Below are 19,746 nucleotides of genomic sequence, written 5' to 3'. Positions count from 1 at the left end.
CTCCCCACTTGCCTGGATGAGTGCAACTCCCAAAACACACAAAAAACTTGACACCATCCAGGACAAAGCAACCCGTTTGATTGGTACCATATCCACAAACAATCACTCCCTCCACCAACGATGCACAGTAGCAGCAGTGTGTACCATCTACAAGATGCACTGCAGGGATTCACCAAGGCTCCTTTGACAGCACCTTCCAAACCCAAGACTTCTACCATCCAGGAGGACAAGGGCAGTAGATGCATGGGAACACCTCCATCTGCAAGTTCCTTGCCAAGTCACATACCATCTTACTTGGAACTATATCGCCGTTCCATCACTGTCATTGGGTCAAAATCCTGGAACTAAGAGCACTGTTGGGCTCTTACTACATGGACTGCAGTGGTTCTTGAAGGCAACTCACCATCACTTTCTCAAGGGGAATTAGGGATGGGCAATAAATGCTGCTCTAGCCAGCGACACCCACACCCCTGAATTAATTTTTTTAAAAACAGGCATGAAGGGCTTACTAGCCTCCTGTTCTAGAATGCACTGCCTGATTTAATAGCAACTAGCAAAGGAAATTTGATAAATACTTAAGGGGGAAAAATTACAAGGCTACTGGGAAAGAGCAAGGGGAGTGGATCTCATTGGATTATTCTTTCAAAGACCCAGCACAGACATGATGGGCCAAATGGCCTCCTTCTGTGATAATTTTATGATCTATGTGTAGCAGCTACACATTTAAAACATAAGAAATAGAAACAGGAGTTGGCCGCATGTTCCCTCGAGCCTGTTTTACCATTCAATAAAATTGTGGCTGATCTCCTACGTCAACTCCACTTTCCTGCCCTACAAGATCTCCATAGTGATCTCAAGTTTGAACATACTTAATTACTGAGCACCCAAAACCATCAGGAACAGAGAATTCCAAAGATTCACAAGAAATTTCTCCTCATCTCAGTCCTAAATAGCCAACCCCTTATCTTGAGACCATGACACCTAGCTCTAGACTCTACAGCCAGAGGAAACAACTTCTCAGCACCTTGCTCACCAGAGCCTCACAGGAACTTCATGGATCTAACTGGGAGTATAGTGAGTAACGGATGTATTGTGTTATTGCTCCTCCCATAAGTGCAATTGCCAACCACATCTTGTCATGGAATCAGCATTTCCCCATTCCAGGGGCTTGAAAGATTTGTGCCATAGATTATGAGGCAATTTCAGCTGGCCAGTATCAACCATTTCCAGCCAGGCCAGTGGTTGAACGGTGCCAATGGGATACAAGTGGTTGATGTACATATTTGTTAATCCCGACTAAACCATCGGGAGAAGAGAGGTTGAGCAGAAGCCGACTGCCAGGTGAGCAGAGTGGGTAAGAAGGAACTTGGAGGGGGTGACCAGCAAGACCTGGACAATATCCAGGCTTGGGCTGACAAGTGGCAAGTAACATTTTCACCACACAAATGTCAGGCAATGACCATCTCCAACAAGAGAGAAACCAATCATCGCCCCTTGATATTCAATGACATTACCATCACTGAATCCCCCACAATCAACATCCTGGGGGTTACCATTGACCAGAAACTGAACTGGACTAGCCATATAAATACTGTGGCTACAAGAGCAGGTCTGAGGCTAGGAATCCTGCAACATGTAACTCACCCCCTGACTCCCAAAGCCTGTTCACCATCTACAAGGCACAACTCGGGGCTGTGATGGAATACTCCCCACATGCCTGGATGAGTGCAGTTCCCAGAACACTCAAGAAACTTGACACCATCCAGGACAAAGCAACCCGCTTGATTGGCACCACATCGACAAACATTCACTCTCTCCGCCAACGATGCACTGTAGCAGCAGTGTGTACCATCTACAAGATGCACTGCAGAAATTCACCAAGGTTCTTTCGACAGCACCTCCCAAACCCACGGCCACTACCATCTAGAAGGACAAGGGCAGCAGATAGATGGGAATACCACCACCTGGAAGTTCCCCTCCAAGTCACTCACCATCCTGACTTGGAAATATATAGCCGTTCCTTCACTGTCGCTGGGTCAAAATCCTGGAACTCCCTTCCTAACAGCACTGTGGGTGTGCCTACACCACATGGACTACAGCAGTTCAAGAAGGCAGCTCACCACCACCTTCTCAAGGGCAACTAAGGATGGGCAATAAATGCTGGCCTAGCCAGCGAAGCCCACATCCCAGGAATGAATTTTTAAAAAGACATCTCTAGATCCAGTTAAGCACACCTGCAAACAAGTGGTAACCTGGCAACATTGGTGGTTGCCCAAAAACAGTCTTGTCTATGCAGGGGGATTGGAAGCAACACAGATTTTATACAGCCCTTTTAACATAGCAAAAACATCCCAAGGTGCTTCACAGGAGAGTAATCAAACAAAGTTTGGCACTGACCCACATGAGAAGGTACGACAAGTGGCCAAAATATCAGTCAAAGATATATATTTGAAGGAGGGTATTAAAGGACAAGAGGAAGGTGTAGAGGTTTAGAAAGGGTTCTAGAAATTAGGGCCTAGGCAGCTAAAGGCACAGCCACCATTGGTGGAGTGATGAAAATTGGAGATGCACAAAAGGCCAGAATTGAAGGACACAATTGGAAAAGGGGTTCCACGGACCAGGACCGAGAAAGCAAGAAGAATAACAGATTGTATTTATACAGTGCCTTTAACTGGCAAAACAGCCTGGGTGTTTCCCGGAAGTGTTATCAAATAAAAATTTGAAATCGAGCCACTTAAGGAGTTGTAAGAACATGTAGCCAAAAGCTTGGTCAAAGAGGTGTGTTATAACAGGAAAACTAGCTGATATTAAATCTATTTTTTGATGCCCCCATTTACTACAAATTTCTGAGGATCATGAAACTCTAAAATTGTCATAAAAACTCAACAGCTTCAATTAAGTAGGGAACATCATTGGCAAACAATGAAATGATGAGGTGACTGTGTCTGGGAGCACAGATGTTAATTTGCTTGCAAGGCAAAGTGAACAAAGATTATCAGCAGCCTGAATCTTGCTGAACTTCAAATGGGCCTGCAGCTCTTAGTGTGACAATGCCACTGCTACTATTTTTGAGTGCTTTGCTTTCAGTGCATTTGTAGCTTCAAAGTCAACCACATCCTTTCACCTAAACCTCCCCGAGCGGTGATTCAGTCCACACTCGATTGAGAAAAACCCTACAGTGTTATTACTTTGGCCCAGTATTTAGCATGAGAGGTTAATTAAAGGTATGGGACTGCTTTCTGCTTTGGCTCAGGTCACGGGACTGAAATGACGACCCCAGGCCAAGCAGATTTCACATCTTTATTTATAGGTCTTCATGTGCCCGCAGGTCAGATTAAAGATTAGACAGGGGAGTGAAGTTTCCATGATGAGCTTCCTTCCTCCCCCACCACCCAATGCAAGCTCCCCAGTTGATTTAGATGGTTTCCCTGTAGGGATTGTCAATCCTCCTGGAATGAAAGATTAATCTTTTGCCAGCAACCCAGGAGAAAAATCATCGGGATTTCTCTACCTGTCTCGCACCGACATGACTTAGAACAAACAAGCAGGGTCGTGATGTTGCCAGGATCAGGGAAATCTGGGACTCTCTCCCCTAAAAGTGCTATTGAGGCTCGGAGCCAACCGGAAGTTTCAAAACTGGGAGTGATTAGGAATTTTGTTATGGCAAGTGTATTAAGGGTTATGGAAGCAAGGTGGGTGGATAGAATGAAGTTACAAATCAATCATGATCTATTTGTATGGCACAGAACAGACTTGATGAGCTGAATGGCCTACTTGGGTTTCAATGTTGCTATGCAATGTAGCATGCACATTCCGGAAAGAAACCCTGGGATGTGAGCATACCAGCTGGGCTGGTATCTATTTCCCATCCCTAACTGACCTTGAGAGGGTGGTGGTGATCTGCTAAATTCCATGTGGTGTAGGTACACCCAAAGTGCTGTGAGGGAGGGAGTTCCAGGATTTTGACCCTGCGGCAGTGAAGTTTATTTTGTACACAGTGCACCCTGCTGCCGGTGGTGGAGAGTGAGGACGGGGTTTTCCATTTTGGGGACTAAGTGTGGGTGGCAGACAGGAAAGTCGGCATGATTCCTGCTGGATGACAGGGCGGATTTTCGCGCCTGATTTTCAGCTTTCCAGCTCATTAATTATGCATCAGCAAGGAGCATGTCGAATCTCATGGCGGGTCAGGCAGGGATTTGTCTGCCCCACCATTACCTCATGGGGGGTCAAAGGCCCTGGTGCCATACTTAAAGGGAGCCCACACAGACTTTCGCTCACTGCATCCTAGGTGTTGCGTCGTTCAGGTTCTCCGTGGCACCTAAAAGATCCAAACCCTCCAATCCAAGGTTCAGCGAGGCTCCCCTGGAGATGCCCCTCTAAGCCGACCAGGAAAGGTGGGAGGTCCTCTTTCCGAGGGATGGGAGCAGGAGCTCCTCCTACCTGACACCGCTGGCCTGGGAGAAGGTTGCCAGGGAGGCCAGCGCCCATGGGCAGCAAAACATGACCTCCCTGCCACGCAGGAAGCAGACAAATGATCTGATATACTTTGCCAGGGTAAGTGAACTTTCTCCTCGCTCAAATCTCACACTCTCATAAGGGCATAAGGCAGTCTAAGGGTTAGAGTCCACAGGGATATCACACACGACCAGCACGATCAGCACTGAATGTCCCATCTTACCTAAGATCCTGTTAAAAAAGGCGTCTCAATCCCTTGCTGGGGAAGGCTCAGCAGGCACAACAGGCATGCATGCACGCTTCTGAACTGCTTTTCATCTGTCAGTGCGCACAGTCAATCCGTCTGTCTTTATGCAGGACAAGATCGGTCACAATCGACAGGAGAGAGCGAAGACTGAAGGGGAACGCCGGAGCTGAAGGTACTCTCCTCCATGATGCGCCGGTGGCAGAGATTGCCCCTCCACAGAAGGTGAGATCGGTCTCCCCCAACACCCTGTGAGGCTCCATCCAGTACACATCGACAACATGTGGACAGTGATTGTGAGTGACCTTTAGTGTAGGATCCCACCTAGTCAATCACTAATTATCTCTCTTCTCTATTCCAGCCACCAGCAAGAAAAAACAGAGGGAAAGTTCAAGCAAGTGCCTCAACCTCAGCCCCCAGACCACCTCCGATGAGAACGCTGAGGAACCATCCAATAAAGACCCCTCACTGTGCTCAGCTGCTCCCTCCACCAGCGCAGACACACGCACCTCGGTGGGTCCTTGTTCTAGAGTAGGCTCAGGGTCACAATCAGGTGATCTCCTCACAGACACATGTCCGCAGCGGTTAGAGACAGTGATAGCTGAGCTCTCTGACAGTTGGAGGACTGCTAGAGATCAGGCCCCTGCTGAGTCCGAGTCTGATGAAAAGCCTCTGGAATCAACCCTGAGAGAAATGTTGGAGATGCAGAAACGGGCAGGGGAACATCAGGCAGAGATGTCGGAGGCCATCATCAGACTGGAACGAAGGGCGGAGGAGACTGTCCACCTTCTGTCTGATGTCATTGTTCTGGCATGTGAATGTATTGAAGTCTCCATGGGAAGGGTTGGGGACACCTTAGATACCACGGTCCAGTAGAATGTACAGTGGAGGTGATGGCATAGTGGTATTTTCACTGGACTAACAATCCAGAGTCCCAGGGCAATGTTCTGGGGACCTGGGTTCGAATCTCACCACGACAGATGGTGGAATCTGAATTGAATAAAAATCTGGAATTAAAAGTCTGGTGATGAAACTGAAACCATTCTCATAAAAACCTATCTGATAGGGAAGGAAATCTGCCACCTTTACCTGGTCTAGTCTACATATGACACCAGAGCCAAAGCAATTTAATTGATTCTTAAATACCCTCTGGGCCTAGCAACCCATTCAGTTGTATCAAACTGTGACAAAATCTATAAGCAGACCACCTGTCATCGACCTAGGCACCAGAAACTCTGCCCTGTCGACCCTGCAAAATTCTCCTTACTAGCATCTGGGGGCTTGTGCCAAAATTGGGAGAGCTGTCTCTCAAGCAACAGCCTGGCATAGTCATCCCCACAGAATTATACCTTACAGATAACATCCCAGACACCACCATCACCATCCCTGGGTATATCCTGTCCCATCAGCAGGACAGACCCAGCAGAGGTGGTGGAACAGTGATACACAGTCGGGAGGGAGTTGCCCTAGGATGCCTGAACCTCGACTCTTGACCCCATGAAGTCTCATGGCATCACCATCTCATGGCAAGGAAACCTCCTGCTGATTACGACATAGTGCCCTCCCTCGGTTGATGAATCAATGCTCCTCAATGTTGAACACCACTTGGAGGAAGCACTGAGAATGGCAAGGATGCAGAATGCCCATCATTAAGAGGGGCTCGGTAACACCACCACTGATTGAGCTAACTGAGTCCTAAAGGACATAACTGCTAGACTGGATCTGCGACAGGCGGTGAGGGAACCAACAAGAGGGAAAACCATACTTGACTTCAACCTCACCAACCTGCACAGTCCTTGTTGAGACAAAGTACCATCTTCACATTGAGAAGACCCTCCATCATGTTGTGTGACAACACCACTGTGCTAAATAGGATAGATTTCGAACAGATCTAGCAACTCAAAACAAAATAAAAACAGAATTACCTGGAAAAACTCAGCAAGTCTGGCAGCATCAGCGGAGAAGAAATCAGTCAACGTTTCGAGCCCTCATGGCCCTTCAGCAGAACTGAAGCATAGTTTCAACAAGGGAGAAATATAAATTGGTTTAAGGTGGGTGGGGGGGAAGAGACACATTGAGGGTGTGGTGTGGAAGAGACACACCCACCTTAAACCAATTTATATTTCTCCCTTGTTGAAACTATGCTTCAGTTCTGCTGAAGGGCCATGAGGGCTCGAAACGTTGACTGATTTCTTCTCCGCTGATGCTGCCAGACTTGCTGAGTTTTTCCAGGTAATTCTGTTTTTATTTTGTTTTGGATTTCCAGCATCCGCAGTAGCTTTTAGCTTTTTGTTTTTATTCTAGCAACTCAAGACTGGGCAACCATGAGGTGCTGTGGGCCATCAGCAGCAGCAGAATTGTACTCAACCACAATCTGTAACCCCGCTCTACCATTATCACCAAGCCAAGGGATTAACCCTGGTTCAATGAAGAGTGCAGGGGGGCATGCCTGGAGCAGCATGAGGCACACCTCACTACTGGAGAGTAGTGGGAAAACTCTCCACTAGCATAAAGGAAGATGGTTGTGGTTGTTGGAGGCCAATCATCTCAGCTCCAGGGCATCACTGCAGGAATTCTCTCAGGGTAGTGTCCTAGGCCCAACCATCTTCAGCTGCTTCATCAATGACCTTCCTTCCATCATTAGGTCAGAAAGTGGGAATGTTCGCTGATGATTGTACAATGTTCAGCACCATTCGCAACTCCTCAGATACTGAAGCAGCCCATGTCCAAATGCAGCAAGACCTGGACAATATCCAGGCTTGGGTTGACAAGCTCCTCCGGAGCTCCCCAGCATCACAGATGCCAGTCTTCAGTCAATTTGATTCACTCCACGTGATATCAAGAAATGGCTGAGGCACTGGATACTGAAAAGGCTATGGGCTCTAACAATATTCCAGCAATAGTATTGAAGACTTGTGCTCCAGAACTTGCCGTACCCCTAGCCAAGCTTTTCCAGTACAGCTATGTGGAAATTGCCCAGGTATGTCCCATCCACATAAAGCAGGACAAACCCAACGTGGCCAATTACTACCCCATCAGTTTACTCTCGATCATCAGTAGAGTGATGGAAAGGATCATCAACAGTACTATCAAGTGGCACTTGCTTAGTAATAACCTGCTCACCGATGCTGAGTTTGGTTTCCGCCAGGGCCACTCAGCTCCTGACCTTATTCCAGCCTTGGCTTAAACATGGACAAAAGAGCTGAACTCCCGAGATGAGGTGAGGAACCTTGTCCTTGACATCAAGGTGCCATTTGATGAGCATGGCATCTAGGAGCCCTAGCAAAACTGGAGTCAATGGGAATCAGGGGGAAAACTCTCCACTAGCGTAAAGGAAGATGGTTGTGGCTGTTGGAGGCCAATCATCTCAGCTCCAGGACATCACTGCAGGAATTAATCAGGGTCATGTCCTAGGCCTAACCATCTTCAGTTGCTTCATCAATGACCTTCCTTCCATCATAAGATCAGAAGTGGGGATGTTTGCAGATGATTGCACAATGTTCAGCACCATTCGCAACTCCTCAGATACTGAAGCAGTCCATGTCCAAATGCAGCAAGACCTGGACAATACCCAGGCTTGGGTTGACAAGTGGCAGATAACATATGTGTCACACAAGTGCCAGGCAATGACCATCTCCAACAAAGAAAATCTAACCATTGCCCCTTGACGTTCAATGGCATTACCATCGCTGAATCCCCCACTATCAACACCCTGGGGGTTACCAGCAACCAGAAACTGAACTGGAATAGCCATATAAATACTATGACTACAAGAGCAGGTCAGGGGCTAGGAATTCTGTGGAGGGTAACTCACCTCCTGGCTCCCCAAAGCTTGTCCACCATCTACAAGGCTCAAGCCAGGAATGTGATGGAATACACTCCACTTGCCTGGATGAATGCAGCTCCAACATCACTCAAGAAGCTTGACACCATCCAGGACAAAGCAGCCCACTTGATTGGCACCCCATTCACAAACATTCCTTCCCTCCACCAACACAGTGGCAGCAGTATGTACCATCTACACTACAGAAACTCACCAAGGCTCTTTAGAAAGCACCTTCCAAACCCACGACCACTACCATCTAGAAGGACAAGGGCAGCAGATGCATGGGAACACCTCCAGCTGGAAGTACCCCTCCAAGCCACACACCATCCTGACTTGGAAATACATCACGTTCCTTCACTTGCGCTAGGTCAAAATCCTGGAACTCCCTCCCTAACAGCACTGTGGGTGTACCTACACCACATTGACAGCAGCGGTTCAAGAAGGCAGCTCATCACCATCTTCTCAAAGGCAATTAGGGTTGGGCAATAAATGCTGGTCTAGCCAGCATTGCCCACGTCCCATGAGTGAATAAAATATAATGTTTCTGCTGGATTTGTGCTCGAACATGCACTCCATTGGCCTAGCCATGGGTGATTTCTAGCTGTGGCTAGGGGAGAGGGTACAGGGCACCTCAACTTCCCTCCAGGTGACCCTTCTCTTTAAGGAGTCGGGGAGCAGCCCTCAGGCACCCAAAGGGAGGAGAAGTGCCAGCTAGTGACCCTGTGGGCATCTACCCAGGATTCCCCAAGGTTGTCCTGCCCCTCCAAAACCCCTCTGCCTGTGACCCCATCAACTGCAGCAGGTTAGACCGAGGAGGGTGCACTTGCTCCAGAGAAGGAGATCCTTAGCAGGCTGGGGCCATACAGCCCTTGGGCCACCAAAGGATGCCTGCCATAATAATCTCAGACAACAGGGCAAAGGGGTCAGCAGGTTGCCTCCACCTCTGCTGTAGATGTTGGGGCTGCCTCTGGATGTAGTGGTAGAATTAGAAAAATTAAAAAGTTTTGAATGCACAATGGTGACATGGGTGTTCGTTCACTGTATATAATCTACACTATTGTAAATATATTTCACATTTATCCCTTTCCAAGTCTCAGGTATTGAATGGCTAATCGATGTGATGCAAGGCCCCGCATTCATTCAAGGGTACAAAATGAATCACACTGCCAATTATCTCCCATCTTGTCCCTCAATTCCATTAAGTCTCACTCAATCTCATCACAGTGAATCGCCCTTAGTTCCACATCAGCGACATGGACAAAGGCACTTCCTATATGAAAACGAAGGCTGGACAATACACATGTAACCCTTGCATCTCAGGCAGACATTATGTGACCTCATGGGAATTGTTCAAGGTTAGTGATTATCTTGATGCTGTCACACTGAGGTCTGTAGATTGTGGATGTTATAAGTATTTATAATGACCAACATTGAAGTATTTTCACCCAAGTGCACTTTGCAATGAACTTTATTTTATGACTGTGAGCTCTGATAAAAGTATTATTCATTATCGAGCACCATAGCCTTTCATGCCTCCCTGCAGCACCTCCGTTTTTAAGGCTGAACATTATTCCCTTATCATGACCCATCTCCCCATGTGTGACACTGAATGGTGGATGTTGGTTCCACTTCCATTTGAAATGTCTGTTAGACAGGCAAGAGTGTGTGATATCAGAGGTGTGTGCTCATCCCGATGAAGCCGTCCAATTACCTGTGGGATGTTGCTTTGCTCCTGAATGGCTGCCTAGTGTTGCTTCATGGATCCGCCTGTGAAGTCACAGAACGTCAATCAATATGGAATTCATTGCATGGCTTTGCACTCAGTGACTTAGGGTTCATAGAAAGGTTTGGCCTTTGTGAGATGGACAATGTTGAGGACTGTAATGCTATGAAAGTGATGCTCCAGCATATCTCCTGAATAAGTTATCATTGACTGCTGTGTCAAAACTGACTGGATCATGTCAGATGCCAAGGCAACTCAGGATGTGAACTTAGCAGGCTTCCAACGAATGCAGTGTTTGTCAATAATCGCACGATGGTCACACTGAACCACTCTCTGTGAGGACAATGCTAACATAACTCGCAGCTTTGCGTCCATGGTGTCGTGTAATAGAACACTGTGACCTGATATCTGATGGCATCTTGGGGCTCAGTTTCAAGGTGCGGCCTTTGCATTAACCATGCATGAGATCTGCCATTTGGAGAGATGGCATTGTCCGGATGTAACTCCGTCTTGAGACAGTCAAGCACTAACAATTGGTGAATGTTTTTCCTCTTAGAGTCGCCTTGCTGAGTAACTGTCACACTGGCATGAGTGTATCTATGTGTGCAATGGTGTTTCAGCCTCTTGAAGCACGCCATGGCCACTGACTCGTTGGTGCTATGGTTGAAAGGACTGCATTATGTGTAGTTGCTTAAGGGCGTGCGCTAGCGGAGTGCTTATCCCATTCCACAGCGGCCACATGGTCCCTAGGTTACTGTGCCTTCCAAGGATGATGCCATCATTAGGTTTAAAAGTGATTAGTGCTTCCTCCATGATCATTGTGAGATTAATGACCTGTCGTGATATGTTGAAGATGACAATGAAGATGTTGTCGTCTCCTTTGCATCAAAGCGTGAAGAAAACTGCACTCGTTACAACTTGCCTTTACCTTATCCCTCCTGGTATCTTGCAGCAATGAGGTTGGCACGGGCATGTCTTCTGCATTGTGCCCGTGCGATGGCATCCTCATGTGGCTCACCTGAATCCTCGCCATCTTCAGATTCATCCCCTTCAACGTCCTCCTCATCCGAGGAAACATGTAACTCCTCCACGTCTCTCTGTGGCAAAACATCCCTCTTTTGCAGCATTAGGTTGGGCAGGGTGCAGCATACAACGATGATGCGGGGCACCCTCTGCGGTGAGTATTGGAGAGCCCCACCTGATGAGTCCAAATACCTGTGAAATGTATCTTTAAGAGTCCAATAGTCTTGCTCTATTAAGGACATTGTGCTGAATGTGCAGTGTTGTCTCTCTCCTCAGATGAACTCTGTGGATGTTGAATGGGCATCATTAGCCATGTCAGGTACCCATTATCACCAAGGAGCCAACCCTCTAAGCACTGAACTCCCTCAAATATCCCAGGCACCTGGGAGTGACTCAAAATGTAAGAGTCGTGTGAGCTACCAGCATACCTAGTACAAACATGCTGGGTCTGCTTTCTGTGGTCACAAATTAGCTTTATGCTTAGAGAGTGAAATCCTTTTCTATTAATGAATCTCACAGGCTGCTGAGTGATTCAGCAATCATAATATACCGCGAGAATTGGTGGGTCTGTATAAATAGATAGAATTGGCGGGTCTGTATGTACAGAGATAGTTGGTGGGCCTGTATTTACAGAGGATATCAAATGGGCCTGTATATAATGAGAATCAGTGGATCTGGATATACAGAAGGAGCTGGTGGATCTGCATTTACAGCACATTCCATTCTCTGTATCATGCACTGAAATAAAACTCATACATTTTAGCCCTGGGGCTCACAATCACTTCAGCACAAGTCTCATGATTCAGTCAAATGAGCCCATGCCAGTTGCCTTCCGCCATAACACCCACGGTTAAGAATACAACAAAAGTTTGAGCAGAAATATAACCGCCCTCTCCCTGTGAACTGAACCTCTGTCATAAAGGGAACTGTTAGTTAGAGCACAGTCTCAGGATGTAACACATCAGGGGATCAGATGGAGCTGGACTGATAATTGCTTAAGCTTCCCTTTCATGAACCCCTCAGTGTAACTGCCTAATAACGCCCTCCAGCCTGTGTTTTAACCTGTACATAACCCCAAACTGGCAATTTATATTTTTTTTAAAAACAGTTTCATGCTGCTCTCAATGATGTGGGATTCTGTTTACTTTTTGTGTTTGTTTTGCCCTTTTGGCCTTTTGCTAATTTTCTCTTCTCTCTTGAAGGAACTAATCTCCTTCTGGGATTAGCTTCCTCAGGCACTACCTCCCCCAACCTTCTCGTGAAGTTCTGGCCAGTAGCTATAACTTTGTTACCTTGTGCTTCCTGCAAGAAGCATCACAACCCTATCTTGGGACCCTATCTCCAAAATCTGTGCTGGGCAGCTCATGAATTTGTGCTCATGTCCCGAAATGCACTCGCTGCGAGTCTGCTATAGTACCCATGGAATTGCTTTACTGGACTAGTAATCCCATGCAAATTGGGAAATTGAGTTATTTAATTTGCTGGGCACATTTCCGTTAGAGGGAAAGGAATAGCGTCCAAAGCTATGATTGCCCCTTTTTATTCTTCTGTTCAACCCACATGGCCTCATTTGATGTTCCCTCTACCATCTCATCCTTCCTCACGGCTACAATTGTTTCATTAATCATCATTGCAGCCCCCTCCATTTTTTACCCCCCTCTCTATCTCACCAGAAATCCCTGTAATTAGGAACGCTGAGCTGCCATTACTGTCCTTCATTCAGCCATGTGTCAGTAATAACCATAATATTATGTGCCCACGTGGCAATCTCAGCTCATCTGTTTTATTCCCTAAATTTCTTGCACTGAAGTGCATACTATTCAGCGCTGCTCCTTTGTTGTCTATTTGTTTCCCCCGCCATCCAAACACGCTTACTCATTTCCACCTTTTCCTCTCTCCTTCTGAATCCACTCTCAGGTTCCCATCTCCCTGCCAAACTAGTTTAAACCCACCCCAACAGCACTAGCAAAACCCTCTGTGAGGATTGGTCCCAACCCTGTTGATAAAGTTGTTATAAAAGCATATGGGATCCATTGGTTTTCTAAAAAGATGTAAAGAGTACAAAAGCAACAAGCTTCAGTCAACCATGACAAATTACTGGTTAGACCTCAGTGAGAGTATTGAGTCCATTTCTAGGCACCAACATTTTGGAATAATGCCAAGTCTTTGGAGAAGGTGTAGAAGAGATTTACCTGATAGGTAGCAGGGATGATGGGTTTCAGTTAGATGGAAAGACTGGAGAAGCTGGGATAGTTCTCCTTGCAGCAATCGTAGTGTGATGAAAATCGGGGACATGCAAGAGGGCAGAATTGGAGAAGCACAGAGATCCAATGCAACTCATATCAGGAAGTGAGCAGAGAGGGGATTGAACCTGTCCTACCCTGTAACTCTGTAGCTCCCAATATGAGTGCCACTCAATTCCACTCCTATTTAGAAAACTAGATTGAATCAAAGCCAATCAAAGATCCCCCCTTCCCAGCACCTTCATATAAATTTCAGGTCAATTGAATTTAAGGCTGTCAATGTTTGCTGTTGACTGCTGTGTTTGATATGGTTTGTTCCTTGTGCATGTCCCCTCACTGTGGGCTCTGCTCTCTCAGTTGCCATGTTGAGATGAAGACATATGATAGCGCTTAGGAATGGTCAGTTGACCGGTGCGGTGTGAAACTGACTGAAACCAACCAAGCACTTGTGGTTTATGCAGCAACTGCCAGGCACCCAGCACTTTGAAACTGTGACAAAAGTATTGCAGAAGCCTGAGCTGCAGAGCGGAGCCATTGAGAAGACATTTCCGTTGTTATTTTTACAGACAGTGATTATAAAGAGGATGAGGGCCAATGCAAGTTATGTTTTAGGCATCCTCGGAGCATCTATAAGGCGGGCCCCGTGAATCTAGCAGTGAAACCAACACCGGCGCAGATTGGTTGCCCTGCCCCTGTTCTACCTCCGAGAAACAGGTGCAGCCCAAACCGATTTCTACCGCATGTTCCGCTGGCTAACACTCAGCTTTCCTCCATCTTTATGTCTCAGCACTTATTACAACATTGAAATTTCAGCACAGGAGGATTCCATCATTGATTCTGTCTGGCTTTAATTAGCGCAAGCCTTATCAGTCTGCCCCGGTGCAAGACTCTCTGTTCTAAGGTGGAAGGGTTCCCATCTGTTCTGATAATGATAAGCTTCTATTTTTGTAGGTGGCGAAGAGCAATTATCCAGCCAGTTACTTCCTGCAGTATTTGTCATGTATTCAGAGAAGGTATCCAAGAATAAACTGAGGTCCTGGCTGAATTTTCCCTCCGGGAGTGGGAGAGGTCGGGGATTGCGGGGTGGGAGGTGGGGAGCCCCACCACAGGGTGGCCTGTTCCTGCTCCTGCACCCAGACAGGCAGGGATGGCCTCGAGGCTGTCAGAGCGCTGCCCTGGCCTGCCGCCTGGAGCCTGCCTCCAGGCATAAGCTACAGATGCCCCTGCTGCCTGTGGGAACCTGGAGGGCGACTGCAAAATCCTCCTTTAATTAGCCTCCAGTGGCTCTACCCACTGCGTGGGGGTGAGTAGCCCTGCCACTCCTCAATCCTGCCTCAGCAAAAATGGGCTGGATGCTGGATGGGGCCAGGGAACTGGCATGACAGACAGCGAGGCTATTTTTAGCGCCTGCTTGCTCCTGCTCCCGGCCCTGATGGGGGGCTGAAAACCCAACCCCTGTCTGCTCTCTCGGGTGGATGTAGGAGATCCTCAGCACTATTTTGAAAAGAGCTGGTGTTCTTCCTGGTGCCCTGGCCAATATCCCTCAACCAACATCAATAAAACTGATTATCTGGTCATTATCACATTGCTGGTTGTGAGAGCTTGCTGTGTAAAATTGGTCACCATATTACAACAGCATACACACCCCAAAAAGTGCCCAATTGCAAAGTACTTTAAGGCACCTGTGCATGTGAAAGGCGCTATAAGCTTTGACCGTCATATTCCTCATGGTGGGAGTCATCAGCATCATCATCCTCACTGTGGGAGAGGAGTCACTTTGGTGTGAGCCATGGCTCACTTGTCAGCACTCTTACCTCTGAGTCATGAGGTTCTGGGTTCAAGTCCCACTTCAGGGCTTGAGTACAAGAGTCAAACTGATACTCCAGTGCAGTATTGAGGGAGTGCTGAACTGTCTTTTGGAGAAACATTAAACTGAGGCCCTATCTGCCTGCTCTGGTGGATATAAAAAATCCCATGGCACAACTTCAAAGATGAGCAGGGGAGTTCTCCACAGTGCCCTGGCCAATACTTATCCCCCAGCCAACATCACAAAAAAACATATTGGCTGGTCATGATTGTACTGCTGTTTTTGGGAGCTTGCTATGTTCAGATTGGCTGCTGCATTTCCTAACTTACAACTGTGACTACACTTCAAAAAAAAGTACTTCATTGGCTGTAAAGCACTTTGTGATGTCCTGTGGTCATGAAAAGAGCTAAATAAATGCAAGCTATTCTTTTTTATATGAAGGCATGTTTGTCCTTTTAATTAGAATAGTGAAATTAATGCACAATTAATAGTGAGGGAATCAATCTTGTTCATACAAAGACCAATACGGGACATGTGCCATTTGAATGCACATAGGTGGTCTCAAGGTCTGCACTGAAACATTAACCTGTCTTTAATCTTCCAGATGTTGATAAGACTGTTTGTATTTTTGGCACTTTTTACTTTAATTACTAACCCACAAGCCAGTTGGGTTTGAACCCACAACCATCGAAGGGCAGGCTGACCAATCAAGCTCAGCTTACAGAACAATGTTTTCATGTAGTTCATGTCCTTGCATTGTAAGTTTATTCCACAAAGGCAGTGGCCTCTGCGAATGCACTGAACCGAGGAATAAAAGCCAAAAAATGTTTTTTGAACGGCTGTGCTTTGTTTCGTGTGGATGAAGGTAGAAGGAGAAAGAGCGGTGATGCAATATTCTACTTAAAAAAAAACCATTGACCTCTTCCTTTAGGTCTCCCATCGAATCTTAGATTCACCCAGCAAAGAAAAAGGCTAATTGAGCCCAGTGTGTCTGTGCCAGCTCTCTGAAAGAGATATCCAATGCCAAAGAGATATCCAATGCCAGCTCTTACACACCCAACCTACAAATGTTCCTTTTCAAGTATATATCCACTTTCGAAAGTTACTGTTGAAGCTGCTTCAAGCACACAGTTAGCGCATTCCCGATCATTACAACTGCATTAAAAAAAAATCTCCTTACCTCCCTGGTGGTTCATTTGCCAGTGATTTAAAATATGCGTCCTTTGGTTAGCGACCTACACATCAGTGGAAGCGCTTTCTCGTTATTTGTTCTATCAAAACCCTTCCTAGTTTAGAACACCTCTGCTAAATTTCCCATAACCTTCTCTGTTCTATGGAAAACAATCCCAACTTTGCCAGTCTCTTCACATAACTGAGGAGCTGCACCCACGGTACCATTCTAGTAAATCCCCTGCCCCCGTTCCAAGTCCTTGACAACTTTCCTAAAGTGTGGTGCTCAGGACTGGATGCAATATCCCAGCTGAGGGGTCAGTTTTCTGCTTTCTTTCCAGTCACATTCCTAATGACAGGACAGTCAAGAAACCAGTCCGTGGCCTCCTTCAACACCAAAGCCGGTGTTGCTTTCAGGAGGACCCATTACTCCTGGCTTTGGATGATTCTTCTCAACACCTCTAATTTGTTCATATGAAAACAATTCAACTTCACATGAAGAAACAAAACATCATCCAAAAGGAGCACAAACTACTGGTATTTTGTTGAAAATTAGGCAGCTCCTTAGAAATCAAAAGGAAACATAAACAAAGATCCAAACCTTTGATCATATTTAAGTTGTTGCATGTGTCCACCAACTCATATTGTGAAACGGTCAATAGCCACAGTAAGTTCCCTGAGGGCTAGACCTGTACTGAAGCCTCTCACTGCTACACTCCATCAGGCAATTAGTGATTCATCATGGGACACTGATGTAAACTGAGGGGGGCCATAGAAACCTGCAACTCTCTTTCCCAAAAGATTGTTGGATCCTGGGGGACAATTGGAGCTTTCAGGACTGAGATCAGTAGATGTCTGTTAGGTCACAGTATCCAGAGGTATGTAGCAAAATGGGGTAAATGCTGTTGATGTGCAGAGCAGCCATTATCTGACTAAATTGCAGAGGAGGCGGCTCAAGAGGAAGCTGCTGACAGCAAAGGCCCAAATCCTACCACAGGAGGAGTTTTCCCTCCGTGCTGAGGTGCCTGTCTGCTTGGCCCCTCTAAAAATGTCACTACTCCTGGGTGCCTCCATTTTGAGGCGCCCTCACATTTCCCTAACTGCCTCAACAGCCCTCACCTCCCTCAGTAGGGCTGTCAAGGCACTAGAGCTGCCAGCATGTGATTGAGCCAGCAGAACTAGGAGCCTTAATTGGATTGCAATTAGCTTGGAGGCAGCCAATAAGGAGGCTGCTTCTGGGAAAATAGCTCCCCCAGTCTGATTCCTGGCAAACTTGAGCTCTGAATTCCCATTTGGTCCTTACACCAGAGTCCTGAAGCCCATAGGAAAAACCTGCCATAAGAGTTTGACAGTGAATGGCCAAATACTATAGTTATATGTCATTGGGGTTATGGCCTAATTTTCATAAAGATAGAGACCCTTGTCATCGTTATGAAAAAGCTGGGGAGTCCTGAATCCAGAAGTCCCACCTTGAACACGGCCCCTACCATTTTCACAGAGGGGTTGGGGGTGGAGGGCAGGGGGAGGAATGGGAGCACGTTCTAAGTTGCACATCCATGGTTCATGGAGGCAGTTACACATGTTAAAGTGCAGCTGCCTCAGGCTGATCTGATTTTCGCTAGTGCGATGTCCAAAACATAACTTGCGCATATTAGAACTGGTAGGAGAAGGTCAAAGTTCTCTGGAGAGGTAGGTTACCCTTTTGGAAATGTAAGGTGCCCATTTGCATATAGTCCCAGGGCACCTTTGTGGCAGGTTAGGTTTCCTTTGGGAGAGGTAAGGTGCCGTTTGGTATTGTTAGAATTAGACATGAATATGTGTAAAAAAATGTATAAATTATTGCAACTGTCAAGTTCACTGAAATTGTCAAGAGAGCTGTCAAAAGGAACTGTCAAAAGCAACTGTCAAAAGTCCACCCTGAACCTTAATCAGGAGTATTGGTCCATGCAGTTGACAGCAATGAAAATTCGAAATGTTGCTGGATAGCTAAAGAAAGATATGTTTGATGGCCAAGCCAGGTAAATACCACTTGGGTTTGCTGCAGATGTGTTACTTGGGACATGTAGTGCAATATGGACTAGTTAAGCCCTAGCTTGACAAATTGAGGCCATAAGAAAATGAGCCAGAATCATGAGAAAAAAACAAGGAAGAGCTTTTCTTGGCTTCGTCGGGCCTTTCTTGGCTTCCTTGTTATCGCTAATTAATTCATTAGAGTGACCCCTTCGATAGATTCAAATTGAATCTCAGGAGCGAAATATGGACTTCTGGAAGGGAAAACAGCATTTGGCGACCTACGAGATGCCTCATGCTCAAACCATGTGCCCAGACTCCTCCTTGGGGTTCATCTTTCAGATGAGTACATTGCATGTTGGGCTAGGGACGGAACTATTCAAGGTTACCAAAGGGACCTAATTTCCCATCGTGTACCTGAGTGGAAAGAAGATACCTCATGGTCGCAACTATCGAGAAGCAGTGTTTAGCAATCAAATGGGTGGTAGAGACACTGAAGCCCCATTTATTAGGGAGAATCTTCTGGCTGGTAACATCATGCCGCACTTAACTGGATGTAGGTGAATAAGGAAAAGAATGCCTGTGTTACACATTGATTTTTGCCTCTCTAACATATTTGTTCACTGTTTATCATAGAGCTGGGTTGGCGGATGGAAATACAATCATCCTTTCCCAGAAGTCCTGGGCTGAAATCATTTGAACACTGGCTATTTGCTGGGGTAGGGGTGGCGAGATGGAGCAGATCATGGTATGCTGATGATATACATGAGCCATAGGCTTTTGTGAGTCCTGTATCCGTGATAAGGTACAAATTTAAGAAATTGTGTAAAATATCAGAACGACGAAGACCACTAAGTATCATTTTGACAACTCTCCCAAGGCATTTAAGTTCAATCAGGAACTACTTGCAGCCTGGAAGAATAAAAGGCAGGGCAATATCTCAGTTAGAGAGAATCTATGGGCTAAAAGGTAATTCTGGCTACTATTTTGTTCATTATGACACATAAAGACACAACTGCCATGGTTGAATAAGCCTCATTAGTTTGAACATTAAGCTCTGCTTTACCTGTCTAATTGACCACTGTGTCCTGGATCTGCTTCAGCTTGGTACTATGATATGTCAATGCAAGTTCTTTCTGTTCTGTCTCCTTTAGTCACCTGCAATGCCCACATTGTTGGGCTCCTGAGGTGTACTACAAGCTCAGTTGTTACCCATTTGTTTTATTCTGTCATAGAATGTCTGCA

This window comes from Cetorhinus maximus, chromosome 21 (assembly GCF_964194155.1).
Source record: "Cetorhinus maximus chromosome 21, sCetMax3.hap1.1, whole genome shotgun sequence".
Lineage (NCBI taxonomy): Eukaryota > Metazoa > Chordata > Chondrichthyes > Lamniformes > Cetorhinidae > Cetorhinus > Cetorhinus maximus.
This window is presented reverse-complemented; position numbering follows the sequence as displayed.